The sequence below is a fragment of the Dermacentor silvarum genome, chromosome 8 (assembly GCF_013339745.2).
Source record: "Dermacentor silvarum isolate Dsil-2018 chromosome 8, BIME_Dsil_1.4, whole genome shotgun sequence".
Taxonomy (NCBI): domain Eukaryota; kingdom Metazoa; phylum Arthropoda; class Arachnida; order Ixodida; family Ixodidae; genus Dermacentor; species Dermacentor silvarum.
In genome coordinates this window covers 86,326,353-86,339,209 of record NC_051161.1, presented here as the reverse complement: position 1 = coordinate 86,339,209, position 12,857 = coordinate 86,326,353, and the positions used below count along the sequence as shown (strand labels likewise).

Genomic DNA, 12,857 nt, shown 5'->3' with positions numbered 1-12,857 from the left:
CACACAATTAAGATAATAGCCACTGACGCTTCTGTGAACGACGATAAGGCGGGCGTAGGCATTTTCTCGATGTCGCTTGGCTGGTTATTCTCCTTGAGACTGCCAGATTTTACTCCTGTATTTGAAGCTGAGCTCTTAGCAATGATTCTTTACTGCGTAAACTTCCTTTACATGAATCCAGCGCGGTAATTATAACAGATTCCCTTTCTGTCTGCTCTGCGCTTGCAGCTTCAACAAATTCGCCGGCTCTAAAGACGTTTCTAACATTAGTTCCCCCCCAGCTGAATCTTGTAAAATTATTATGGGTACCAGGACACTGCGGATTACATTTCAATGAAATGGCCGATTCATTAGCGCGAGAATCCCTGAATGGACCAATAATATCGGTCCTCCCAGTGGTGGCACAAATAACCGCGATCAGATATCGGAATTTTTCAATTCGTACAGATATAATTGAAACAATAACATCATGGACTGAATTTGAGCACCTAAAATTTCCGTGGAAAATACATTGGTGTCCATCAAGACAATCGGAAGTAATAATCACAAAATTACGCTGCCGTGTCCCACCATTAAACCTATATTTACACAGGGCTGGTCTGGCGATATCGCCGCTGCGTCCATTCTGTCTAGAAATAGAAACCATAGAACACTACTTTTTAATATGTCGTCGGTTTAAATTACAAAGAAAAAGATTTGAAGTTCCGCTCGCTAAATTAGGGGAAATTTAACATCAGAAATAGTACTCTCTTTCGGTGCCTCGGTATTCGGCTTTAGCCACAGGGACGTGTTTGATGCCGTTTGTGGTTTCATTCAATCAACTGAACGAATAAAATTTTTAATCCATACTTTTACAACTAGAGATATAGCATGACATTTATGTTATAAAAAGTGCAGTATAGGAAAATTATTCTGTCTGTTCTGATTACTAAATTGCACTGTAAAATCAGTTTCAAAAACCGTATCTAAAAGTTCAGGTGCCCAATTCTTGGCCAATCCCCCGGAGTGGGTACGAGCCATGTGCTGAGGATATCATGATCATCATCAACACGTCAGCGGGGCGGTTCGAGAATGGCTGCTGGGCTGCGGAGGTGTACGTGCGTAGGACCAGAAGGACCCGAGCGTACAAGGCCTTCACCCAACCGCATCATGTTTCCCCGATGGCCTGGTGTCTACCGGGCACGGCTTAAACAGGGACCGTTCGAGGAAATCTGCTGGGGTGCCGAGGTACGGGCTTGACGGGCTCCTGGACCCGGGCTCACAGAGGCCTCCACCCATGGACGCAAAGTGCTTTCCCGGCGACCTGTGGCGTCTCTCTTGGTTTGCGAAGACGGGGCGGCGTTGCGACAACCAGACAGCTGCACGGCTCGGCTGTCCTCGAGCGTCTGTGAGTGTCGCTCCTATACCTTCGTCAGCCAGACCATTTCTAGCAGGAACTTAACACCGGTGAACTTTCTTTCACGACTTGAGTGAACAGAACCCGGACCTTGTATAGCCTTCGCGTCCACCGCGTTCAGCTTGAGAGCGTTGTGGTGAACCTCGCGCTGTTCGATGCGTGCACAGGGTTGCACTTTAAGTTGGTTACCATAGCGTCAGCCAACTCACGTTGAGATTCAGTGAATTAATATCCTGTCCCTGCTCTGTATTGTTTGATGTTGTTTTTTTATATAAAGTGTGGTGTTTGTGCTTGTTAATTTTCAGCTGGCTTTGTTTCTTTCTGCCCCGAGGCAACACCTCGGCCGGTTAAATAAGAATCGAACCAATTCATCACACTGCTCAATGAATGCATGGCGCTCACTCGCAAATGCTGCGTATAACGCTTATGCCTTCCCCTCTGTAAAACGTAAGGTTTTAAAGCTTAATAACATGCATAAATACCGCTTCATACAGGTTCCCAAGACAAAAATAATGAATAACTATAAATTATAGACTCATGGCGTCTCTGCAGGGAAACTACTCGTCCCATGTTCCCGTACGCGCAGTAAGTGCTGGAACGTTCTCCAGTGTCGAGGCAACTTATGGCTTCTGAATATGTAAATTTACACATTCACACATAAATTCAATTCATTGTTACATGAGAACAAGAGCTCCTTCTTTCCCGATAATGCACAGCATGGTCTACTGTTCAAGAGAGAAAATGAGTGTATATGAAGTTAGATTTTCCCCCTCTTGCAAGTAAGCAATTTGCCCCGCTTTGCAGCAAATCACTTCTAGTTCGTGGTGCATGCACTTTTGTAGAGAAATTTCAATTATGTCAACGAAAGCAAACGGAAAGTTCAGAAACTAATGTAGGAGAAAGTCAATCGCAACAATATTCGCTGGATGCTTGGGAAAACAAGAGCGCTCCGAGAATTCTTTCAAACCACGTGAAAAAGCTCGCTGAAAAAAAAAAAGAAAACAGAATTTTAAAGGCCTACCTCTATGTTGTGTATGGTTTGTGAGTGGTGGCGCTAGCTAACACTCCCAGGGTTAGTTCTAGTTGTAAAACATAAATATCCTAGAAAGTGGATGGGAAAACGGCTCCGCGGTAGCTCAATGGTGAGAGCATCGCACGCGTAATGCGAAGACGTGGTTCGTTCCCCACCTGCGGACAGTTGTTTTTCCATCCATTTTCATTTTCATTAATTTATCATTTCTTTATTTCAATTAGTAAGTACAACTAATTTCCCCTATGTTGTCCTTGGTGTGATTGTTTGTTGACTTCTTATGATACCTCTATGTAATACGACAAGGGGAACAAGTTGGAGAAGGAAGACGCAATCAAATACAATAAGGAAACTAGGGCGGAGTCATTCAAGAGCAGTGAAGGAGCAAACCCGGACGGCCAGAGAATTGAGATTGACGCAGAAAAGCAATTCGTCCTTAGCAGCCTCGACTGCTAACAGGTTGAAGAGCAAATTACAAACTGTGGGACAACGGGACTAGATTGAATATCATGAGGCTTGTCAATAAACAGAGAACAAAAAGCGAGGCAGCACTGCAGCGAGATCACTAAAATTTGATACAGGACCAGGGAATTCGAGATAGCAACAAGCCAGAAGGAATATAATATATAAAAGAAAACGAATAGACCTAACATTGAGTTATACAGGCCGGTTACAATATCGTGTGAAGCATACAAGTTAGAAATTCAAAACATCACATTTAAGTTGTAGGCATGGGCACGAGAGGGGAAAAAAATTGGCAGGATACACAGCGGCTTTAGAATAGGTCGTTGCATAGACAACTTAATTTTTATCACAGAGTACATCAAAATAGCCAGAGCAAGGAATCCACCTTTATACTCAACTTCACTGTATATTTGTGTAGCCTACGCCAACGTAAACAATATTTTTTTATGAAATGCTTTACGCAGAAGGGGATGTTGGTGGATAGGAACATAGTGCTACTAACGGCAATAGGCAATATACGATAATAATGGACTACAGAAAGCGCAGAGAGGGTTAGCTAGCATCGAGACAGTTGACATTCAGAGAATCTTGCGCCAGGATTTCCCTTTACTGACTCTTCTCTTTATGATGCGGATGCTAGGCGTGGAAATAAGGCTAGAGTAAAGTAGAATAGTTTGTGGCTGTGGTAGGAGGACGGAATTTCGATGTTAGTGCTCGGTGTGCGGGGCCGAGAGGTGAAATACGCGGGCTTTTCTGTGCTTATGTTCGGCGTGCGGAGCCGAATGGCGCGGGCAGTCCGCGTGGCTAGTGAGCGTGCCGCGAGAGACCATCTGGAACGACGGGTCAGCCAGGCTGACAGAACGGGCAGTGCACCGAGATGGAGCGGATCGATCGCCGGGCCATGTCCTGGCATGCCTTTCCTGTATTGCAAACCGGGTGCCGCCCCAGCTTCTACCATCGTCGCGGGTCCTGCTCAGCTGAGCCACGTCTCGGCTCGCACGACTGCTGCCGTGCTGCCAGGCTCGGGCTACGTCCCAGAGCCCTAGTCCTGTTCTTCAAACCAGGCGTCGTCCTGGTCTTCACCCCACTGTTGTGCTGGGCATCGCTCTGGCTCTCAAGCCAGCGCTGTGCTGCCGAGCTCGGGCTACGACCCAGAGCTAACGCTCCGGAACAGGGCTACGTCCTGGGGCCACCATGAACTTCAACCACCACCCGTACTCACCGCCGTCAGAGCCAAGTCCGCCGAGCCATCGCCACGAGGCCGGAACTCCTGATTAGCATTGTGAGTGCCCGAGTGTGACAGTTACCCAGCTTATATGTAAGTTCCATGTGTTCCCGTATTCGTCCCATGTGCCGTTTCATGTCATAAAGACGTCTCTGTGCCTCTGGTTGCCTTCTTGTGCCTCTGGCTGACCTGCGCCCACACAGTTGCCCACAGTGGCCTTCGATCCTTATAAACAAAACTGCGTGGATGTGGAGCAAGGTCTTCTAGATTTGAAGTAAGCAGATGAAATTGTTTTATTCGCCTATATTGCGAAATATATTTGGCTTCCGGGACATATTTGTGGTGCACTCGCTAACAGGTCAATCAGGTGTATTTTTGTAGCATGTAAGACACTCTACATGATGGAACGTTGGTGCCTTGTTTGGTGGAGGCACTTTGTTGCCTCCTAATAATATATCTGTTGAGACTCCGACACTATTAGGACAATGAATCCGCGCAACGGGGCCACCGTAGCATTGCTGCGCTTTTAGAAGAGGACGGAGCTCTGCAACCACCATTGACTGCACGGTGAACGTTGGTTTGTGTGCTGCATACACCGCTTCGTTTTCCTTACCTGTTGCTTTCTTTTTTACACCCGCTTTCCCCTTCCCTTCGTGTGGGGTAGCAAATCGTGCGCAACCTGGTTAATCTGAGGAGTAGTTCTGGTAGGGCGAGTTGGTGCAACATACTTCAAGTTTAAACAGGGCGAAGACGAGCGAACAAGAAACACATACACACAGGGCCTGCACCGCTCTTTATTGCTTGTGTTCCGTGTCTCGCCATCTTTTTGCTCTGTTTGAACTTAAAGAACTGGTTAAGGTTTCTGCCTTTCTGTCCTTTTCTTCGTCTTTTTTTGTTTATATAAATGTCTATTGAAAAATGCGCGCACATTGTTATAATGGCGGCTTGAACCACTAATTTCGGAACTAGCACCACTGAGGTTTGCTGGCGCAGCAACACGATTTATCACTATTGGCCATTGAATGATGCTACTTCATGAACAATGTCATCGTCCCGGTAATTGTGAAATTATCCGCTTACTCACAATCTTGCAGAGTTTGCACGCTGTTTGAACAAAAGCGTGTCAGTCCGCTAATATTGGCATCGTGTACAGGAAAAAAAGAAGAGAAAAGACGAAGACGAGTGTAGAACAAGTGTTGTATCCAAAAAAATTGCAATTCTTTAAACGCGACGGAAAGGTTGCGAAATGAAATGTCAAAGGAAAAGAAAAGTTTATGACAAATATAGCTTTGCAGTCCCGTATTAGAAAGAGGCTTTTTGAAGAAAGCTATTACTGAGCATTTTTGCGTTTTTTTTCTTCCTTATTTATTTCTTTTGCCATTTGGAGCAGCTTTTTTGGTGTAGCTCCTGGGTACGAAAACAAAATGAAATAACGCAAGTCTTATTCAGTTGTGGCCTGCTTACCCATCACTCAGGTAACAAGAAGAGGAACCTCTCGATGCGCTTCCTTCGACTCCATGAACCAATTGCGTACTTACTCAAGTTTTGCAATTGGCGGATACTTCAACTACTGAAGCCCTCCACTAAGTTTCGGGTGTCTATCCTATTGCAGCCACTGCAATTATGATGACTGACAACTTCGGAGTGGCAATAAATTGTCACCAATCCTTTGTAAACCACTTAGTCCCTCTATATCATTATATATGACTTTGCTTATCTGGTTTACCTCATAAAGGTACGCCTGTACCAATTCCGCGCCCTTTTCGCCCCCTTCTTTTTCCACCAGTATTTGAGACGTCTCCTTCTTGTCTCGACTGCTTACTAGTTGACGCCGCCATCACCTTTTAACCACAACACTACTGGAACGTACAGGTCGTTTTGGCGTAGTGGACGTGCAATATAGTGAGTTGTCTGCGGATTTTTTATGCAGCTGACACATGCCTCACCCTCTAGCGAATATTTGTTCGTGCATACTTTTGTCCCCAGGCAGCCATCTCGGGCATCAGAAAGCAAGGCGCTCCTCTTTTACTTATTTTAAATATGTTCTTTCCTGATTTCTTTCTACTCATTGCCGTAAACTTAATAAAGTATTTGTTTTGGTCGGCTGCATGAAACCAATCTCCCACATTTTCCTCCTTCTGATGAATCCGTGTAGTCTACATCTGCTTCTAGCTACCCTGTACTTCTTTGCCAACTTTCATAACCTCTTGCTTCAATGTGTGTCGATGCCTTTGAGATACAAGTGCATATTAGAAGCCCTTTTCATTTCATCTATGTTCCCGAGCTTCCCTCCAAACTAATCTTGTTGTGTGCTTCTCTGACTTCAAAAGAGGCCCAAGCTACATCATCCTACACTTCCTTATTCGAGGTTTAGCCGTAAGCCCCTAGTGGCCATCGTCCCAAATCCCCATGGTTAAATTCCAACCCTGACAAGGGCTTCAATTTTGATTGCAGAATGGCATTTGCAAACGTTAGCGCTGGTATCTATACTCATTATCGAATGCCTCGCACCACCTCACACCTATTCTGGCTCCAAAGTGCTCAAAGTCTAATTATATTCGAGTTACGCTTACATTTCTACGTCAGATTTTATTGCTGGATGTTGGCGTAGGTCTTTCTTCTGTTTACGTCAACCCAGAGGTATATATTTTGCTTGATTATGGGTATGACTTGCGGTTGAATTGATACAAATTTATTACTCAACTTGTCAAATAATTCCTTAATTCCCGATTTCTCTGTGCTACCAACTGAGCCAGAAGCCGGTCTTCTGTTTAGCCCAAATATTTGCAAGTACCTGTAAATCACCTTCAATGTCCACCAATTGCGCTATGTCGTCCGTATTTATATAGTCCAGGGATCCTCTGTTGCGCTATCTGCCAGTTATGGTTGTAAACTAAAAAAATATATTTCCTGAACCAAAAGCGCAAACAACAATGTATATACAGGGCATCTTTGCTTCAGTTGTCAGTGAATTGACTCTAGTTATGTGCATTTTTGGTCTTTGAAGACTATTTGGGCCCCGCTGCCTCTGTATTCTTCGCTGAAAACCTTTGAAAAATGTGCATGAAGCAATCGTGGATTGATAACAACCCATAGCAACGCTTTCTGTACGCTGTATTAATCAATAATGGCCGATGTTGAGCCATTGTAACTATCTACAGTGAGTTATTACTATAGTGCCTAGAATATACTTACTTAAGTATATTCTAGGCACTATATTATTACCAAGATATCGCCTACGTCGGCCTAGCCCGAATCCATTCTTTAGTTCCCACAATATTTCATTTTCCTCAACCCACTCTGACTACTTGATTTTTGTGGTTTGCACTGTCATTTGTGCATTGCCAACGTTGCTGTATCTGGTATGTACGACAACTGCGGCCGGAGATAGGTAATGTCCAAAATATGGCGTCGATGTCTTGTTACCGGCTCTGAAATTGCTTCCGGCGCATGCTGTTAGGAAAAGCATGGCCTTCGAGATGCGATTCTGTTACTAAAGGGGAAGCTGTCACTGGAGCATCAAATTGGACTCCAGCTGAACGCCTATTATTCGCACTAGCTCGTGCTCAGCATGAGAATGCCATAGCGACTGAGTCAACATGGCGGACTTGAAGAGAACGCACAACGCGGTAGCCAATCGCCTGCAATGTTAACTGCTTGGAGGCGTCTGTATGATTTATTGATGCTTCTTGAACAAGGACCGAAAGAATAGACTGCCTGAGACGTAGGCACTTCCCTGGGCCACGGTTTATTGCTTATACGATGAAGACCACACTGTCGGCCCACAGTATAGTAAAGAGCCGAAGATGTTTACCTTCAAAGTACACAATCTAGTATTGTCACAGGTGTCAAAAAGTAATGCTCGAACTTACTACCGCATCCGCCGCAGTGGCTCTGTGGCTTCGGGTTGCGCTACTAAGCCCGAGGTAGCGGGATCAAATAACGGCTGGGGCCGCCTCATTTCTGTTGGTGGGAGAAATGCAAAGACACCTCTGTATAGTGAAATGGAAACATGGTAAGAAAGCTCAGCTGGTCACAATTATTCGGGAGTCGCCCCCTTCGGCGTGTCTCGCAACCATATCGTGGGTTTGGAAAATAAAGCCCTGTAATTTAATTAATAAGCTAATTAACGTAATACGTTGGGCCTGTTTGATAACTTGTGTGGAGGAGCCAGATCGTGGTTTGAATTCTTATTTCATGCCCATATGACAGAATATGACGTTCAATACATAAGTTTTCAACAAATGAACAATGACGACAGTCGTGTCGTGGGCACGCAAACGAGCCAAGTGTTTTTACGCTACACTACTTCTATCCACGATAGTCGAATCTTCGATTCTGAATGCCGACGTGAACAGAAAAACAGCCATTTTTTCAGGGTGCCGTATCTTGCTTCGAGGCGACGTGAACAGAAAAACAGCTATTTTTTCAGGGTGCCGTATCTTGCTTCGAGGCCTTGTCTGCAATTCAGCGACTGGAAACTTTCTAATGTGTTTTTTTTACTTTGTACACCTGTACCGTAAACAAAAATACCGGTAGCCGAGCGATATCAAGATTACTTAGCATCTGCTGATGCTTCGCAGTGAAGAATTCCGCCTGCAGCAGCCTACCTGGCTAAAGTTCTCTCGCTCGCTTAAAGCAATTAAGCATGGGCCACCTGATGACGCGTTGGTCAGCTAACTGCAGAAGATTGAACTCTGGTGGTTCACAGACTCTTGTTTTCTATATTGTTTCCAAAGAAGATGGTGTGGAAACTAGCCACACAGAGGATTAACTGTAGCTTAGCAGTAAAATCATCAGCATGTAGCCAACGTTTGGACAACTTGTCTTCGTCGTCGCAACAACTGATTTCCCTGGCAGCATTCATAGAGCTCGCATTCGACAAGCACCGATGAGAAAACTGGGATGCGAAAATGGAAGATCAGTGATCTTATAAAGGTAAAGCTTTTCATCGACGCAATGGCTATTGCACCGCAAAATTTCATGTCAGAGTTTTAGAAAAAAGTAAAGGAAAGCTGAAGGCGCGTAATTTTAGAAGCCGGGGTCATTGACGAGAACAGGCAATTACGCATCAGTGCACCATCAATCGTATCGACACAAAAAAAGGGGGGAAAAAATGGCCAACAGCGCACAACCGGTCTGTCAGACTCAGAAATGGACTATCGGCATGACAAGAAAAAGGCACAGCATTGGTCTTTTTCTTGCTATATGAAGTGTCAAAAAAATATTAAACGTTATGTTGCTAGTCCCGCGGTGTGTCCTGTTTTTATTCTGTTCTGTCCATGCCAGTGTTTTCTGCTGCAAACCTTTCTTGCAATGTCTATATAACGAGTTAAAGCAAACCCTCTGCTGGAGTGAGGTGAGAGGTGCGTAAAAGAAATGAAAACGCTCGTAAGGATAGATTAGTTGTAATAACCAACAAAAAATGAAAAAAGGGACAGATGAAGTGCGAGAGCTTCTTCTAGACATGTAGGAGGCAAAATATTCTCAATGAGAGATTAACTTTGACGCGTATGCAGGCGTCGTCGGATCGGTTCACTTGACATTCATACCCGTTCTTTCATTATACACGAACAAAGTAATATTTCCTCGCACACCTTTTACCCATTGTTGAATCTTCGTTTCTTATTCCTGGCGTGAACACAAGAATGGGGTCAGCCTTACCCGCACTTCCTTAGCCACTGCAATGTATTTTAGTAAACAACCTTGCAAGGAACACCTGTGTAAAAGACAGAAAAAAAAAAGCAACCGGCTTTGCAAGGAAAGAAAGAAAACAAAGAGCCACTTACCGACTCGAACAGTCGGAGGCACGCCGTAGTAACCGACATGGGCCACCACAATTTGTTTCTGAAGAAACACTACCAAAGCAGAACAAGCAATGAATACACACGGCGAAGGCGTCCACATTGAAAAAAGAGGAATCCGTCCTGTTTCTTCTGTCTGCCGTGGTGGTGGCTCTCGTTTGTCAAGATTATGCAGCTTGTGCAGGTGAATGAAGAAAATGACGGCCAACTCTTGCGAACACAATGACGTCACAGTTTCTCACTGAAGCTAACGAGGCAGCGTGCGTGGGAGCCGGGAGAAGTCATTCCTTAGGGGAAAAATTGTAGCCTTCGCCTAATCCCTGTCTCTAGAACGCCAAACTGTTAACTTCTGCCTAAAGAACTGCTCCATCGTTGTTGTTCGTCTGTTCGGCGGGAGCCGCCCAGCTTTGCGATGAATAGTGCTCGTCGCGCATTCTTTGTTCAGTCGTTGTCATCCTCATAATCCGCACTCGGAGCGAGAAGAATCAAGTGTGCAAGATGAGGTCGTCGATCCCTGTGTCTCTTCTCGTGCTTCTTCCCGCCTACTTTAGTTTTCCATTTACCGAGCCTCTCAAGTCGGGTTCCACACTGATGCCTTTTCAAGGAAAGCAGGCATCGTTGTCACAATCCCGCGTGAAACATGCGGTGCCCGAACTGGTGCTTTTCCGTCATCATCTGCGAAACGGATGATTAGCGTAGTCGTAGAAAACAAATTGCTCGTATGATCGGTCAAACACACGCAAAACAACTGTCACCGAAAAAAAAAACAGGCCCCAGTCTCCGTGAAGCGACGAAATGCCACGACACGTACGGCAACGAAGACAGGCAAGGACGTTGTCGACAACACCGGTCGCCGCTACCGCTGAAGCGAGGGAAGTCGATGGCACCCTTCAGTCAGCCTACAGATCGCCGATCCTCCCATGCACCTGTCCTGGCAGCCGCTAGCACCAGGCTTTCGCTGCCAGGCCAGCGCGGTGATGACCAGCGGCGATTCGAAGAATCGCAAGCCTTGAGTCACACCCCGGGCCGCGTCTCCTCAAATCTCCCTCCTCACACCGGAGCCAGCGCACCCGCCGTAAGTCTTTCGCGCGAGTCGAGGGCGCGCAAACGCTGTCACGCACGCACTCACGTTCGTGCAGGCGCGCTCTCTCTCAGCTTCTGCGCGAACACGCACACACTGGCAAGCGCCTATCGAAGGGAGGGCTTGGACGGGGAAAGGAAAGAGGTATGGGGTGCGGGGAAGGAGGTGCCACGAGGGGTTAGGGCCGCTGCTGTGGCCCACCAGTAGGTAGTAGCGGAGGCTCTTTCTTTTTTAGAAAGAAGACGGCTGCCATCTTTGATGCGCCAGCGGAGCGACCCCGCGCTGCTTGCTGCAGCGCTCCGCAACCTGGCTCCATCACTAAAAATACCGCGCGCGCGTCGTCGTCGTCGTCGTGGTGGCGGTTATGAACGCTGCCGTGTCTGTGGGATGCACCTCCCCCTTCTCTCCCCTCTCCTCTCCCACTCTGTGGCGACCGACATCGCGGCTTCCCTCCTGCACACTATGTTCAACGTGTTCTCTTCGCCGCTTGCGGACCAGCGGGAGCGGAGCAAAATATGTCTTCTCAAGCGTCCCCGCGAAGGTTCCAGGGAGGGAACGAGAAGAACACAAACAGAGTCCAAAGAAAGGAGGGGGACAGCTTACAAGGCGGAGGGGGCTTTGGGGCCGGTGTGAAGAGGTCGAGAAAGGCGACCGACATGTGTTGTCCTTCTGTTAACTTCTTTCGTTCAGCTTACATTGTGATGAATGCGATACCAAAAGAAACGCGCGAAAAAAGAAGAGATATATGGAGCACACGGATTACACGTTATCTCGGTGACATAACGGAATACAAGTACAAGTTTAAGCCATGTCTTTAACAAAACACTTCCCTTGAGGGTGGCGCAGAAACGTGTGCCACCCCCAGGGACGGCGTTTCAGGCACGGAACATAGTTGTTAACAGAGTAGTGGTGTAGAATTTGCAGGTGTCTCAGTATTGTACTATGCAATCCTTCACGCTGACTAGAGCGGTTTAACTCGTCTGCAAGCGATTCTTTTTGGGCCACTGATCTGGATGTTCCAGTCTTTACAGAGGTAGAAGAAGCTTGCTCTTGCTTTATATATTATAGCATTCTCAGGTTGAACAGAAATGGACGTGCGGGAATCCAAATCACTTTTCTTAAACTGTGAAATTACATTATGGACCCTTTAACCGAACGACCACTTTGCGATGTATAAATTCTATATTCCCGCAGGCTCTAGATAACTTGTGCAAGTACGTAGTCCGTGAATGCTTCCCGATCTCTATGCAGTATTATACAATATTCATTATGGCTACAAACGTTCCAGAATGGTAATGAGTAACTATTTAACCGCATATCACAAAATAAATACACCGATCAGACCGTAAATTGCCCAAAGTCAAACCACTTTCCCCGGTGCCTACGAGGAAACCTACGGTGCCTACGGAAAGGTACACTTTCCCCGGTGCCTACGAATAGCATTGTATAACGAAGTCTGCGTGCCCACAGCACGGGGTTTTGCATGGGTGCTATTGGGCCCATGGAGACATATATATATATATATATATATATATATATATATATATATGCCTTGGGCAAGCTGTTCTATTTTACTTCGTCGTCCTCCACCTCTGTCCATCCAGCCTCCGAGCCATGGAGGCACTCTTCATTACAATATATATATATATATATATATATATATATATATATATATATATATATGTGTGTGTGTGTGTGTGTGTGTGTGTGTGTATAGTTCAAAAAATAGAAGCATGTAGGAAAAACATAACAGGACTTTACTGACGATCTGGCGGGGGTGCGGCCATGGAAGGCCGGACCATTACATGGCCGGATCCCGGCCGAAATAGAAACAAAAGTATGAAAGGCAGGGTGGG

The 12,857-nt window shown here is 46.0% G+C and overlaps 1 pseudogene; it reads right to left on the bottom strand.

Annotated features, from left to right (window-relative positions):
* The window catches only part of LOC119461537 (glutamate receptor ionotropic, kainate 2-like), a 306,355-nt pseudogene extending 295,292 nt beyond the window's left edge, over window positions 1-11,063 (bottom strand).
* Between the last annotated feature and the right edge of the window lie 1,794 nt (window positions 11,064-12,857).